Source organism: Mustela nivalis (assembly GCF_964662115.1).
Source record: "Mustela nivalis genome assembly, chromosome: 15".
NCBI classification, from domain to species: Eukaryota; Metazoa; Chordata; class Mammalia; order Carnivora; family Mustelidae; genus Mustela; species Mustela nivalis.
The window spans coordinates 57,396,512-57,410,945 of NC_139034.1; positions in this window are offsets into that span (position 1 = coordinate 57,396,512).

Sequence of the window (14,434 nt, forward strand, 5' to 3'; positions counted from 1 at the left end):
TATCTGTTGTTTGTTTTTTGCATCAGTATTCAGATATTCTTAATTCTGTGTGTTGCAAAACTTGGAACGTCCCTGGAAAAGACAGAATTCTTTTAAACGTGACAGGATTTGAGTGATATAAACTTGGGACTGAAGAGGAAAATTACCCAGAGCAGGCCCAGGGGCAGGCCCTAGAAGATGGTTAGTCACTAGCAATAGCAAGAGATAACCAGAAGCTCCACGGGGAGCAAGAGGTAACAAGCTGTTTCTGCTTCTGTAGACAGGCTTTCTGCCAGGAGCCTGCACTCCCCTAACCGCTATTCCTACCTAAATCAACTCTCCTCCCCAATTTAAAACCACCTACCAGCAGTCAGCACAGCTCTTGGAACCTGACCTCCTGCCCTGTCCTATAAAAGCTCTGTAATCCCACTACCCAGGGCCCAGAATTTCGAGTTCAAGCTCATCTGGGTCTGCGGACATAAAATAAACCTGAGTTCTCCTACTTCTCTGAGTGTCGCTTGGTTTCTCACCAGTCTGATTTTTATTTTCTCCAAGAGGACAAGGAAGAAACCAATAACACTCACATATGAAGAAATCACATCATCACAATTTTAATCACATGTGTTTTCTTCCCCTTGGTTTAAAATGGTACATAGAGGGGCGCCTGGGTGGCTCAGTGGGTTAAGCCGCTGCCTTCAGCTCAGGTCATGATCTCAGGAAGCCTGCTTCCTCCTCTCTCTCTGCCTACCTCTCTGCCTACTTGTGATCTCTGTCTGTCAAATAAATAAATAAACTCTTTAAAAATAGATAAATAAATAAATAAATAAAATGGTACATAGAGGGAGTCTCTATATCATTTGCATTATAAAGCACCAAAGCACCGTAATTCATGCATTTATTTGTAGAACATGCAGTATATATCATGAATAATAGAAGCTAAGATACAAGGGAGAGGAAAAGGAAGAAAGAAGAAACAGGATCAAGAAGGATATTGCTCTTAAAGAGCTTATGACAAGTGATCAAGGTCAATATGTCTAGCACATTAAAGACACTCAAAACTTATATGCTGAATTGATTGCACTACCCCAGCTACTATTCTCTATTTTGCAGCAAACTGCCATACAAAATTTCATAAATAACTTGCAGTTATCCTCAAACTAGGTGCTCTAATTGGTTGTGAGAATTCTAAGAAGTAATTTATAATAATAATTAAATGTTTGAAAGGTTTTTAATTTTTAAGATAAATTAGTTATTTCTGTAACAAGATCACTTTTACCTATTTGCTTATAATATACATTCTTAGCTCAAAGAAAAATGAATAAAATTAAAATTAATATGCTGTAAATTGCTCATAAGCCTGGGTATATCCATGAGTGTCTGCCTTGCATGTGACCACCATTCCCATGTGTGTTCACAGTGGGGAAAAAAACAAAAGATGATAAGAACTGGTGATCTAATAAAGGCCCCCTATTTACTACTTCTCATAATAAATCAGCAAAAAAGCCATCACAATGATTAAGAAACTCTGGCATTATCATCCTTTCTATTCATGTTTTCCCTCACCTTTTCCTCTTCATATTCTCATTTTTATTCCTTTCACAAACTCCATTTCTTTCCAAATGCCTCTTTCCCCACTTGAACACTTTTTATTTTAAATGTTCATCTTCCATCCCTTTATATGTTCCTTTTCATTGCCATGCTTTCTCTGCTTCCTGCCCTACCTCACTCTCCAGCTCCCTTTGGGGACTAGAAGTGGCTAAAAGCAGCAGGAGAGGCTGAGAAAGCTGAGCAGGAAGGAGAGAGTGAAATAAAATGGACTAGCTATATGAATATGTCATTCAAGGGCTTACAACCACACAGACTTCTTACTTTACTTGGGGAGGTGACACGGAAGACTTTTAACCCAAGGGAAGATTCAGCATATGCTGAATAACTAGTTAAGACTCATCTGGATCTTATTTTCCTTGGAAAGACACTCCTGGATGTTAAGAATTAAAACCCACCATCCTCTTCATCTACTCTCAGGCAGTTCCTCCTGTACAATAATTGGAATGGCCTCTTTACCTTACCTTCTTACCTTACTTTGGAGGCAAATTCATGTGTCATATATATTATTCTAGAATTTTCAGTGCTTAACAAAGAATCTTGCATGTTGTCAGCATTTCATAGCCTACGAATTGGTCTTCTGTCCAGTTTTGCTTTGATTCCCTACTTGCCAATTTTCTTCACAGGAAACTCAGAGTAATATTTCTAAAATACAAAGCTATATAAACTGTTAACTGCTTTAAGATATTTAATTTCCCTCTAGTGACATTGTTCCTATATCTTCTCTTTAGGACAATATCTATCTCTCCCATTAGTCTATAAACTCAATAAGTGCTTACTCTTCCATTTGTTGTAAGGAGCAGTGGGTGTGGTGCACATACAATGAATCTTGAAACATTGAAAAAATAAAATTAAACTTTAAAAAAATAAAATTAGGGCCCCCTGGGTGGCTCAGTCAGTTAAGTGGCTGCCTTCAGCTCAGGTCATGATCCCAGAGTCCTGGGATCCAGGCCCGCATCAGGCTCCTTGCTTAGCAGGAAGCCTGCTTCTCCCTCTCTCACTCCCCCTGCTTATGTTCCCTCTCTCGCTGTCTCTCTGTCAAATAAATTAAAAAAAAATAAAAATTTAAAAATAAATAAAAATTTTTTCAAAAGAGCTTAATCTTCTTGGGGCACCTGTGTGGCTTAGTAGGTTAAGAGTCTGGCCACAGCTCAGGTCATGATCTTGGTAATGATCTCAGGGTCCTAGCACGGAACTCTGCCTCGGGCTCCCTGCTCAGAAGGGAGTCTGCTTGTTCCTCTTTCTCTGCCCATCTCCCTTTACCCATCTCCTTTGGCTCATGTGCTCTTGCTCTCTCTCAAATAAATAAATAAAATCTTTTGTTTTTTCTAAGATTTTATTCATTTATTAGAGAGAAAGTATATCCATGAGAGAGAGACAGAGAGCAGGTACATGAGCAGGAGGAGAGGGAGAAGCAGAATCCTGGCTGAGCAGGAAGTCCGATGTGGGGCTCAATCCCAGGACCCTGAGATCATGACCTGAGTCGAAGGCAGACACTCAGGTGCCCTTAAGTAAAATCTTTTTTTTTTTTTTAAGAGCTTAATCTTCTTATAATTCTAGTGGTCAGAAAAAAATCTAGCACCCAAATATTTGATTCTATTTATACTGGTTGTATTTGCTTAAATATTGGTTGAAATTACTGAATGGATCTTGGGATCTATGTTTTATTCAAAGACATGTTAACTTCCCTGGATTTGGAACAATTAGGACAACACATGTATTTTATCTAGTTTATTTGTTTATATGTCTCCAATATTCTGAGCAAATCATGCTCACTCTCCTAGTTGAAAGGGACCATGATTTATTTATAGTGTGCAGGATCTAGCACAGTAAAATGTTCAAATATACAACAACTGTTTACAATGGTGTTACACTTGGGTTAACTGCCTAGTTTTTGAAAATGAGACAATAACAAAAAAATAGATTTTCAAAAGCCATATTTTTTAAGTACATTCTCAGTTTTATATTTCCCAGGACTCTGATAAATATTTTACAAATAACTAAGGATATACATCTTTCTCTAAAGAGCTTAAAAGTAACTGTCATTCTTCTTTATCACAGGAGGGTACTGAGACAGAGAGAATGAGTGATATGACCAAGGTCACAAATATAATCATGAGGTGCAGATGACAGTGACATAAACAGAATCAGATAACGATTCACATAACACAGGGAGGAAGGCCAGGAATACTAAACAGGGAATAATGATGGGGATATTAGACAGATAATTCTACAAATTCATACGCCTCATCCTAAACAATAAAATCCTTGACCATACAAAGCAGAGACCATCAGGAATAAGGGAAGCAAAATCTGAAAGCACATGTGAAATAACTGTCATCTCACTGAGGTTTTAATAAGAAAAAATCTTACAGACAAAAGCCAAAGATCATGCCCCCAACATAGCCTCTCCTAAAAGACAATGCTCATCAGGAACTATCATCTGCATTCCTTAGGACAATCAATATTATGTAGGTTTAAAGTGGTTAGTTTAACTACTATTTAGTACCTAGACTATCTAGTTCTTAGACTCTTCCTCATTTTTGCTTCTGAATGCTTACTTATTGTTCCTACTGAACCTACGGCCTGGTAGTTGATCTCATAGTCCATTACAAGAAAGTTTCAGGTTTCATGTTTTTTTAAAAGGACATGATCTCGGGACATCTAGGGGGCTCAGTCTGTTAAGCATCTTCCTTCTGCTCAGGTCTCAATCCCAGAGTCCTGGGATTGAGCCCCACATCAGGTTCCCTGTTCTCAGTGGGAAGCTTGTTTCTCCATCTTCCTCTCCCTGCTGCTCCTCCTCCTTGTACTCACTCCCTCTCCCTGTGTCAAATATATAGTTAAAACTTTTAAAAATAAAGTAAATAAAAGGGCATGATTTCATACTACTTTTTGGAGTATTGGCCTTCCTAAATTCCCTATTTTACTATAGTCATGCTCAAAGGCACACTTCTTTCTCCACAATGGGCTTAGGTTTTCAAAATCTCTTTATTCTCTGTTCTTTCACGAACCTAATCACGTGCATCACCTGGTGGCTGACGTCACAGCCTTGTCAGCCCTGGCCAGAGAGGAGCTGGTCCTTCCCAGTCAATTCTGAAACTTCAAGGAAATCTACATTGTGAAGGGGCATTCCAAGAATTTATGAGGCAGGCCAAGATGTGCTAAAGATCACTGCAGTTTTAAAAGTTATAGTTCTGTCTGGTCTGGCAACTAAGACAGCTATCCTTTAAGTTACTTTATATATATAATATATATATTTAATATATATACACACATATATAAATATATATGTGTTTATATATTATATATAAATATTATATTTATAAATATTATAAATTTATAAATTTAATTTTAATTTTTTAAATTTTTAACAAAAAATATAGATTTTATTCTCTTTTGGTCCCTAACTCATATATTACTGCATGGAGGTTAAGATTATGACCATAGCATCAGACTACCAAGTTCAAATCCCTACTCCATCATTTGCCACCTGTGTGACCTTAGGTAAGCTCCTCACCCTCTCTAGGTCTTCATTTCCTCATCTGAAAAATGGAGATGATATAAATGTAGACCTCATAAAATGGAAGTGATGGTTTAATGAGATAATGTATATAAAGCATACATGACATAGAATGAGCCCTTCATAAAAGCCAACTATAGATTGCTTTACTTAAAAACTCTTTTTAGTTCTTGGGGCATTTTTAGGAACTAAACATTTTTAGGATCTAAAAATTTAGGTTGCTTATCTTCATATATAAATATAGAACACATTTATTTTCTAAAATATTTTACTGATTCATTTAATGTAGTAATAAATAAAAGAATTTTAGAGACAAAGGAAAATTACATCTTCTAGCAAAAATTTTTTTCAAGGGCTGAGCATTAAAGTATAAACTGCACCATTTTAATGTGGGTATTTACTCAAATTCAGGAATGTTTTTAGGATTAAAGGGGCCTGTGGTCTAAGTGACTAAGTATTGCAGTTTGGCTTAGATTGTCCACATTCAGTAAATCTAGACATTAAAGAATGCTATATAAATTAATCTTGATTGATCTTCAAAGGTATCTCTGTAACTTATGTCTTCTTAAAATCGGTTTCATTCTTTAACACCATTCCATTATGCTTTAGTATGTAGTTTAATGGTTTTTTTCCTTCTTAGTATAAAATATAAGCTAAGAAATAACATGCTTAAGGCAGCGTTTTTGATCTGGCAGTCTTCAATTTTACAGTCAAGAATGTGTTCAACAAGCCAGAGATGTACAATTCCCCAAGCAGGTGAAAAAATGTGATTGTGAGGGCTGACATGACAGTTTTCTACTATTTTCAATGCAAGTCCTCTGCATCTGTTCTATATCTAGGAATATGTTTTTACATTTTTTTCTAAAGAAAATTAAATGAGCATTTCTATGTTTAGTTTCCCAGTTATCATAAAATATATAAAAGAAAATACATAAATTAAAGGCCAAGGAGATACCTATCTGAGTGCAAAGCAGTAAAATTTCAAGGTTGGTTATAACCCTAGACAATCTTTGTCATCCTTACAAGTGTTTCTTCAAACAGTGATGAAATTAATGCCCGTAATGGGCATGAAATAGAACCTTGTGTTTATTTTGTTTAAAGTGAATACATTCATTAATTTGTAGATAAATTTTGCAAGACTCTGAAGTCTCCTTTCAAATAAAGGCAATGAAAAATTAAAAACTCATTTAGTTGGTGCTATAAGTTTTGTCTTGAATTTAACTGGATTCCAATTAAAACTCTAATCAGCTTAGAGATATGATAACTATTACAAGATGTCTCACTTTTAAATATTTTAACAACACCACTATACAAACACACACACACACACACACACACAAGAAAACAGAGCCATGTATTACTGTTTGATTATTATTTTATATTATAATATAATATATCGTATTAATACTGTTGATTATAACCTGAGGATTTTAAGAGATACTTAACATTTGTATAGACTACCCATATGTTTGTAATTATTATTATAAAAGTATTATTAAAAATATTATAGTAGTCAGTTATTTGTAATCTTTTGGAATTTTAGTTAGTAAAGACAATTGAGTAAAATATGCCCCTGCTATTCTATTTTAGTAAAACACTTCAGAAAGGAAAAATTTAACTAGAAAATAGGGCATAATCTTAATGATTGCTATGGACTGAATGTGTTTTTTCAAAATTCATATGTTGAAACTTAAATCCCCTATATCATGGTATTTGGAGATGGGGCCTTCAGTAGGTGATTAGGTCGTGAGGGTGGAACCTTCAGGAATACTCTAAGTGACCTTGCAAGGATACTCAGAGACCAGAACTCTCTGCTCTCCACTATGTGAGAATATAATAAGAAGATGGTCATCTGCAAACCAGCAAGAAATACCTCATCAAAACTAGATCCATAGGAGTATTGATCTTGGACTTCCCAGTCTCCAGAACTGTGAGAAATAACTATTTGTTGTGCAAGTCAACCAGTCTATGGAGAATTTTTATAGTAGCCCAAACTGACTAAGACAATAATATTCTTTTTTAGAAAAATTTTTTAAAGATTTTATTTATTTATTTGACAGAGATCACAAGTAGGCAGAGAGGCAGGCAGAGAGAGATAGAAAGAGAGAGAGAGAGAGAGGAGGAGGAAGCAGGCTCCCTGCTGAGCAGAGAGCCCAATGCTGGGCTCTATCCCAGGATCCTGGGATCATGACCTGAGCCGAAGGCAGAGGCTTTAATCCACTGATCCACCTAGGCACCCCAGACAATAATATTCTTTCAAAAGTATTCATTATTCTTCTCCTGACTTCCTCTTCTCTTTGTTTTCCCTCCATTTCCTTCCTTTGCCATCCTGAGTAACTCAACCAAAAAGGCATTAGATGTGACAGGCAAGATAAATACTCACTTGGGGGAAAGGGTTAGAATGCATGGAGTGACAAGACCCAAGAAGGGTGATGAGGGATAAGATTAGGGTTTAAGAAACAAACAGAGTTGCTGGGGGAGGGGGGTGGGAGAAGGGGGGTGGGGTTATGGACATTGGGGAGGGTATGTGCCTTGATGAATGCTGTGAAGTGTGTAAACCTGGCGATTCACAGACCTGTACCCCTGGAGATAAAAATATGTTTATAAAAATTTAAAATTTAAAATTAAAAAAAAAAAAAAGAAACAAACAGAGTATGAAGGTCATCCATGTTGAAAGGTGACCTGGTATAGGATGTCACAGTTCAAAGATTCTCATTTAAATAGTTGCTTTACTACTGTTATATTCCAATCTTTTTCTATTATATCTGCCTGTTCTGAATAATTTTTAACTCTTTCCAGCTACATACTCATGAATAGTTAATGAAAAAAATTCTTTTTCAGTGGTCTTTAATTTTTTGTGTGCATAATATTGCTCATTATAATGAGATACTTATGAAACATGGTCTCTTAGAGAAGATAAAATGGGTCAAATGAGGGGCTTTCCTGAGGATAGTTGGGACAAAAACATGGCCAAGCTTTGGGTTCTCAAAGATGATGCCAAGGAGCTGATTATGGACTATTTGCTCTCACATCTGTAAAAAATTAATGCTGTGTGTATCTTATGTCATTGGAATAGATTCTCTTCATTAACAGACAGATTAATATACATAGAAAATCAATGGCATTAACAAGTTCTTGAGAAGGCATGAGGTACAAATGTTGAAATGTTGATATGGATACTTTAAAAGAATTCTGAAATGTGGTGAGCAACATCATTTGGCCTCTCTTTCAGGAAGAAGTTCAAAGTTGTTTCCAATTCCATGTTGATCCTGGGATCATCCCAGGATGAATATGGAATTTAGGTTCCTTTTAACTTCTTAGCCAGTATTCCTTGTCATGGCAGACATACTGGTGCACTTGTCTTGTCATATGTACCAAGAGATTTGGGTAACTCTTCAATAAAGAGAATGAGCAATCTTGCCGTTGAGAAAGCAAATTTGCATAGTGACTGAAAGTATGGGCTTTATCTTCAGAATAGCCTAGATTCAAATCTCATCTCTATCTCTTTACTATTATATGATTAAGTAAGTCACCTGAGTAATGATTTCTTTAGCAATAAAATGGACAGAATGATAGCTAGCTCAAGGGGGTAATGTGAGTGTGAAATGAGACAACGCTTACTGATTGTACTTAGCACAGTATCAGGCACATGGCCATCACATAACACACTGCAGCAGTTCCAGTTGTTCTTTTAATTGTTCATAGAAGACAATGGGATAAATGGGGAATCAGTCATCTAGCCAGGTTTGAAATCCAGAAACCCATTTGATAGTAATTTTCAACCAAAGGTTCCTGATATAGCAGGTAGACCATAAAGGTATAATTTAATTAACACATCCGTGGAAGATAGGAGAGACTCTAAGTCCCTAGGTACTCTTGACTGGTACTCTAACCATTCAATATTACAAATAAAAAGCAACTGTTGTCTCTGTTCCTAAGATAAGAGTCTAAAGAATGTACATGGCCACAGGTATTTTTTTAGGTGAACATACTCTTGGTATTTTGAGTTCACAGATCTGGTACAGTTTCTTTAGCACTGAGACCCTAATTGAGCCTGTAGACATCTTGTCTGGAAACTTTAAAAATTGGTTGGCTTGGTTAACAGGAAACGGTGATTATTTTGCAAACCTTAAGTCAGGCTTTCATCCAATGTCCATCTACAATAGTGAATGGTTAGTGCACCAATCCCTAAAGCCTGAATACAACCATAAACTAAAATGCCAAGCAATAGCCAGGGACTAGCAGGAGTGTGATCAATAGCCCGAGCCCTGGTAGATTTCCAGCCTTAATATTTTGAGCCTGTTGCAAAAATATCAGCAAGAAATCTGTCTTTGGGGAATTGTAGGTCAGGTTCTGGTGAAAGGGTGATGATTAATGTAAATGTATCAGTCAAAGAAGTAAGTGCTTTATTCTGGCATTGCTTCTGAAATACATGGTAAGAGACTCAATAGGAACACAGAAAGAAAACATGGAATTGGAAACAACTTTGAACTTCTTCCTGAAAGAGAGGCCAAATGATGTTGCTCACCACATTTCAAGCCAGAGAAACTTTTTACTGGGTAAAGGCAGCCACCATCTGGCTACCCTGGGCCATATCTCAGCCAGACCACCAGATGATGCAATTATCTTCTTACCAAAACCTAAGTAACTAAGAACAAGTGTCCTGAGTGAAATAAATCAAGCAGAGAGAGTCAATTATCATATGGTCTCACTTACTTGCAGAGCATAAGGAATAACAGAGAGGACACTGGGAGGGAGATCGGAGGGAGAGACAAACCATGAGAGACTGTGGACTCTGAGAAACAAACTGAAGGTTGTGGAGGGGAGGGGGTGGGGACGATGGCTGAACCTGGTGGCAGGTATTAAGGAGGGCACGGATTGCATGAGCAATCCTGAGTGCACTGAGTGAGGTACATAAACAATGAATTTTGGAACACTGAAAAAAAAATAAAATGAAATGGGAAAAAAAAAAAAAAAAGAATAAGCGTCCTCCTCAGCACCACAGAAGAGTTTAGAAATAATTAAAACTAGTGTTTCCTGTGTCACCTATAAGAGGTAACACCCATATGGAACTTTAGCATCATCCAACGATGGGATGAGGGGGCAGAAACAACATTGAACTTCTCTGGAGTTATCAACCTAATTTTGGAAATAATTCAACATAGATCAAGTGCAATGATGACTGACAATCTCACTTACCAAAGTGTATTTTATTCAATATTTCATTATTCCCTTTTATAGATTTTAATTTTAATTTTTTTTTATTTTTCGATTTAATAAACATTTACATAGCATTTACCTTGTCAGGAATTTCTAAGCCCTTTACAAATATCAGCTCATTTCCTCCTTTTATAACTTTAGGAAATAGATACCCTTATTAGCTACATTTTACATATGAGGGTATTGGCAGTGGTGTGATTTGAGATTCTAAAAGTGTTTCTAAAATCAGTGAAATAAAAATACTCAAAAAGACTCTAGATTTCTCCAAATATTGGCATTCTAAAATGCAAAAAAAGTAAACAGCATTCTTATCAGCATAAAACAGGCCCAGAATCTGAAGACAAGAATATAAAATACCCCAGATAAGCCCTTAAAATGCCAAGTCCTGGTTATTTTAATGGCATACTTTTCAACTAAAATTTGGTGAGGTAGATTCAAATGCCAAATGGCTTTCCACTTACTATCCATTTCCCCTTCTGGGATTCCTGCTCTCTTCTTCTCCGCCTGTCTTTGTTTTCCTCTATGACTTGCTTCTCTCAGACTCCCTCAAAGAAGTAATTATCAGAAGATTTTTTTCTCTCTCTGATAAATGACAGGGGCTAATAAAGAGATTGGTGAAGAGGGGTACAAAATATGAAAGGACTTACTGCAAAGAACTTACTTCATAGGACATCAAAGTGATTTTTCAGGAAGTCAGGAGATGTTGCTGAACTAAGCTCGGGTAGCTTTCTTCTCCCTTCACCTCCTTGCTCAACCACTACTCAGGCAAGATTCCACAATGGAAGGTATTTCATAGCCCAAGCCGTCTTTCTCCTTCTGCACCAGCTAGCGAGAGTGACAGATGCATACCAGGTGTCACATCTTTTATTTTGATTAAGTAAATGCTCTCAATAGATATCACTGAATAATATTATCACCTAATTCTCTTGGGGTTTCTTTCTCTTTCTTGAAGTATTTGACAGTAGTTTTCAAATTAGGTAGCATAAATGCAGGAAGGATTTCTGCCAGTGTGGCCTAGTGTGTTGAGTGATGAGACTAACAGATGAATCATCTGTGATGTCATCAAAAGCATATTATTAGAGCTGCAACAACACATTTTATAAGAAAGGAAACAAATGAGCTATAAAGAACCTATCATGCTACAAAACCAAATGAAGGTTTACATTCAAAACTGGACAATGTTGACAATATAACAAATACCCACACAGAAACTGAAAGGTTTTGATTGTCACACCAATTATTTCAAATATATGGACTTAGGTTGTCACAGAAATGAAGCATTTGGATGCTTTTCTTTGTCACATTTCATCCATATCTTAGCTATACTTACGCCATATCCTCAGAGCTATTTCCGAGTCTTTCTTTCTCCTTAGTACCAAGGTCCATTACCCATTTCCCTTTGCATTTGCTCCACTTCCCAGCCCAAGCCCTGTCCAAAAGAGGGATGAATAACACAGAGAAAATATAAATAAGTCCGTTGTGTGCAAATATTTCATGGCTTGAAGTTGATCTGGAAGACAATGCTTTGGCATGCACTGTCTAATTCCAGCAGGACAGCCCATTTTATGTCAAACTTGAGAGGATTTTTGCTAACAGTTTGCTTTGCATTTTATCTTTCTAAGAATGTGAATCAGAAGTATAAGCAGTTGATGGTAGCAAACGTCTGTATTACTTTTCACTCAGTCTATCAACTATGTGATTCCATAGTACAAAGTAATGGGAAAGAATTTAGGAACAAAATGTCTTCTCCATCTCCTTAAAGATTGAAACATGACTGACTCGTGCCCAGTGTTACCTCTAAGGACTTAGAAAAATTCAACATTAGATTTTTAGTGCTGTCATCATTTTACACCTGCTGCTAAAACCCATATTTTTCTAAACCTCCTATAGCTTTGGATTTACAGGGCTATCTACAGTAGAGATTTACTTTCTAATGTGTTCAAAAACTGTAATAAACGATGACTATTGTCAGCTGAAAAGCCCAGAACATAGTGCAGAGTCTGTTTCTTTTCCTTTGCTTCTGAAGACAAAAAAAGAACAGAAAAGAAAAACTAATCAAATTAAATGGTCATGTCATTTGGCATAGAAAAAGCATTTGACAGAATCCAATACCTCTCATAATAGAAACTCTCAGTAAGTTGTTAACCTCAACTTGATAAAAACATCCACAAAAAACCTGCTGCTAACATCATACTTAATGATGAAAGGCTGAATGCTTTTCCTGTAATATCAACAATGTAAGGATCTTTGACACCTACTCTCACCACTCTTATTCAATATACTACTGGAAATTCTAGCCATTGCAATAAGGCAAAAAAAAAAAAAAAAGCATATAAATTGGAAAGAAAGAAATAAAACTGTCTCCCTTGCATATAACATGGTTATCTACACAGAAAATCCTAAGAAATCTATAAAAATTATCCTAGAACTAACAGATGAGTTCAAAAAGTTCAAAAGATAACAAATAACATAAGAAATCAATCACAATAAGCAGCAAAAACCAAGATTAAAATTACAATCCTATTGAGAACTGTTTGAAAAGAAATGAAGTACTTAGGTATATTTAAAATACAGCATGTATAGGATCTATATACTGAAAATCAAAAAATACAGATGAAATGAATCAATGTCCTAAATAAATGGGGAGACATACTGTCTTTATAAGTTGAAGACTCACTATGGTAAAGATATCAATTCTTTTTTTTTTTTTTTTTAAAGATTTTATTTATTTATTTGACAGAGAGAGAGAGAGAGAGATCATAAGTAGGCAGAGAGTCAGGCAGAGAAAGAGGGGGGAAGCAGGCTCCCTGCTGAGCAGAGAGCCCAATGCGGGACTCGATCCCAGGACCCTGAGACCATGACCCGAGCCGAAGGCAGCAGCTTAACCCACTGAGCCACCCAGGCGCCCAAAGATATCAATTCTTCACCAATTGATTTTTAGATTTAATGTAATGCCTATCAAAATTCTATTGAAAATTTTTTGTAGGCATAGCAAGTTCCTTCAGAAACTCATATAGAAAGGCACAGCTCTTTGAATAGCTAAAACAATTTGACAACAAAGAACATAGTGGAAGAAATCACTCTGATATTAGGGCTTATTACATGGCTATAGTAATAGAGACAGCAAAGTGTGTGGAGACAGAATCATAGATCCATGGAAGAAGCTAAAGAATCCAGAGACAGACTCACACAAATATTCTCAACTGATTTTTAGCAGTCTGCCTTTGTGTCTGCCTTTGGCTCAGGTCATGATCCCAGGATCCTGGGATGGGGCCCGACACTGGGCTCCCTGCTCAGCGGGAAGCCTTCTTCTCCCTCTCCTACTTCCCTGCTTGTGTTGCCTGTCTCACTGTGTCTCTCTCTGTCAAATAAATAAAACCTTTAAAAAAAAGAAAATGGGCAGAAGACATGAACAGACATTACTGCAAAGAAGACATCGAAATGGCCAATAGACACATGAAAAAGTGTTCAATATCACTTGGCATCATCAGAGAAATACAAATCAAAACCACAGTGAGATACCACCTCACACCAGTCATAATGGCTAAAATTAACAAGTCAGGAAATGACAGATGCTGGCGACAGATACTGTTGGTGGGAATGCAAGCTGGTTCAGCCACTCTGGAATACAGTATGGAGGTTCCTCAGAAAGTTGAAAATAGAGCTACCCTATGACCCAGCAACTACACTATTGGGTATTTACCCTAAAGGTACAAATGTAGTTACCCAAAGGGGCACATGAACCCGAAATGCTTATAACAGTGATGTCCACAATAGCCAAACTATGGAAAGAACCTAGATGTACATCAACAGATGAATGGATAAAGAAGAGGTGGTATCTATCTAAAATGGATACTATGCACCCATCAGAAGAAACAAAATCTTGCCATTTGTAACGATGTGGATAGAACTAGAGGGTATTATGCTAAGCAAAATAAGCCAATCAGAGAAAGACAACTATCATATTCTCTCTCTGATAGGAGGAATTTGAGAGGCAGGGTGGGGGGTCATGGTGGGTAAGGAGAGAAAAAATGAAGCAAGATGGGATTGGGAGGGAGACTAACCATAAGAGAGACTCTTAATCTCACAAGACAAACTGAGAGTTGCTGG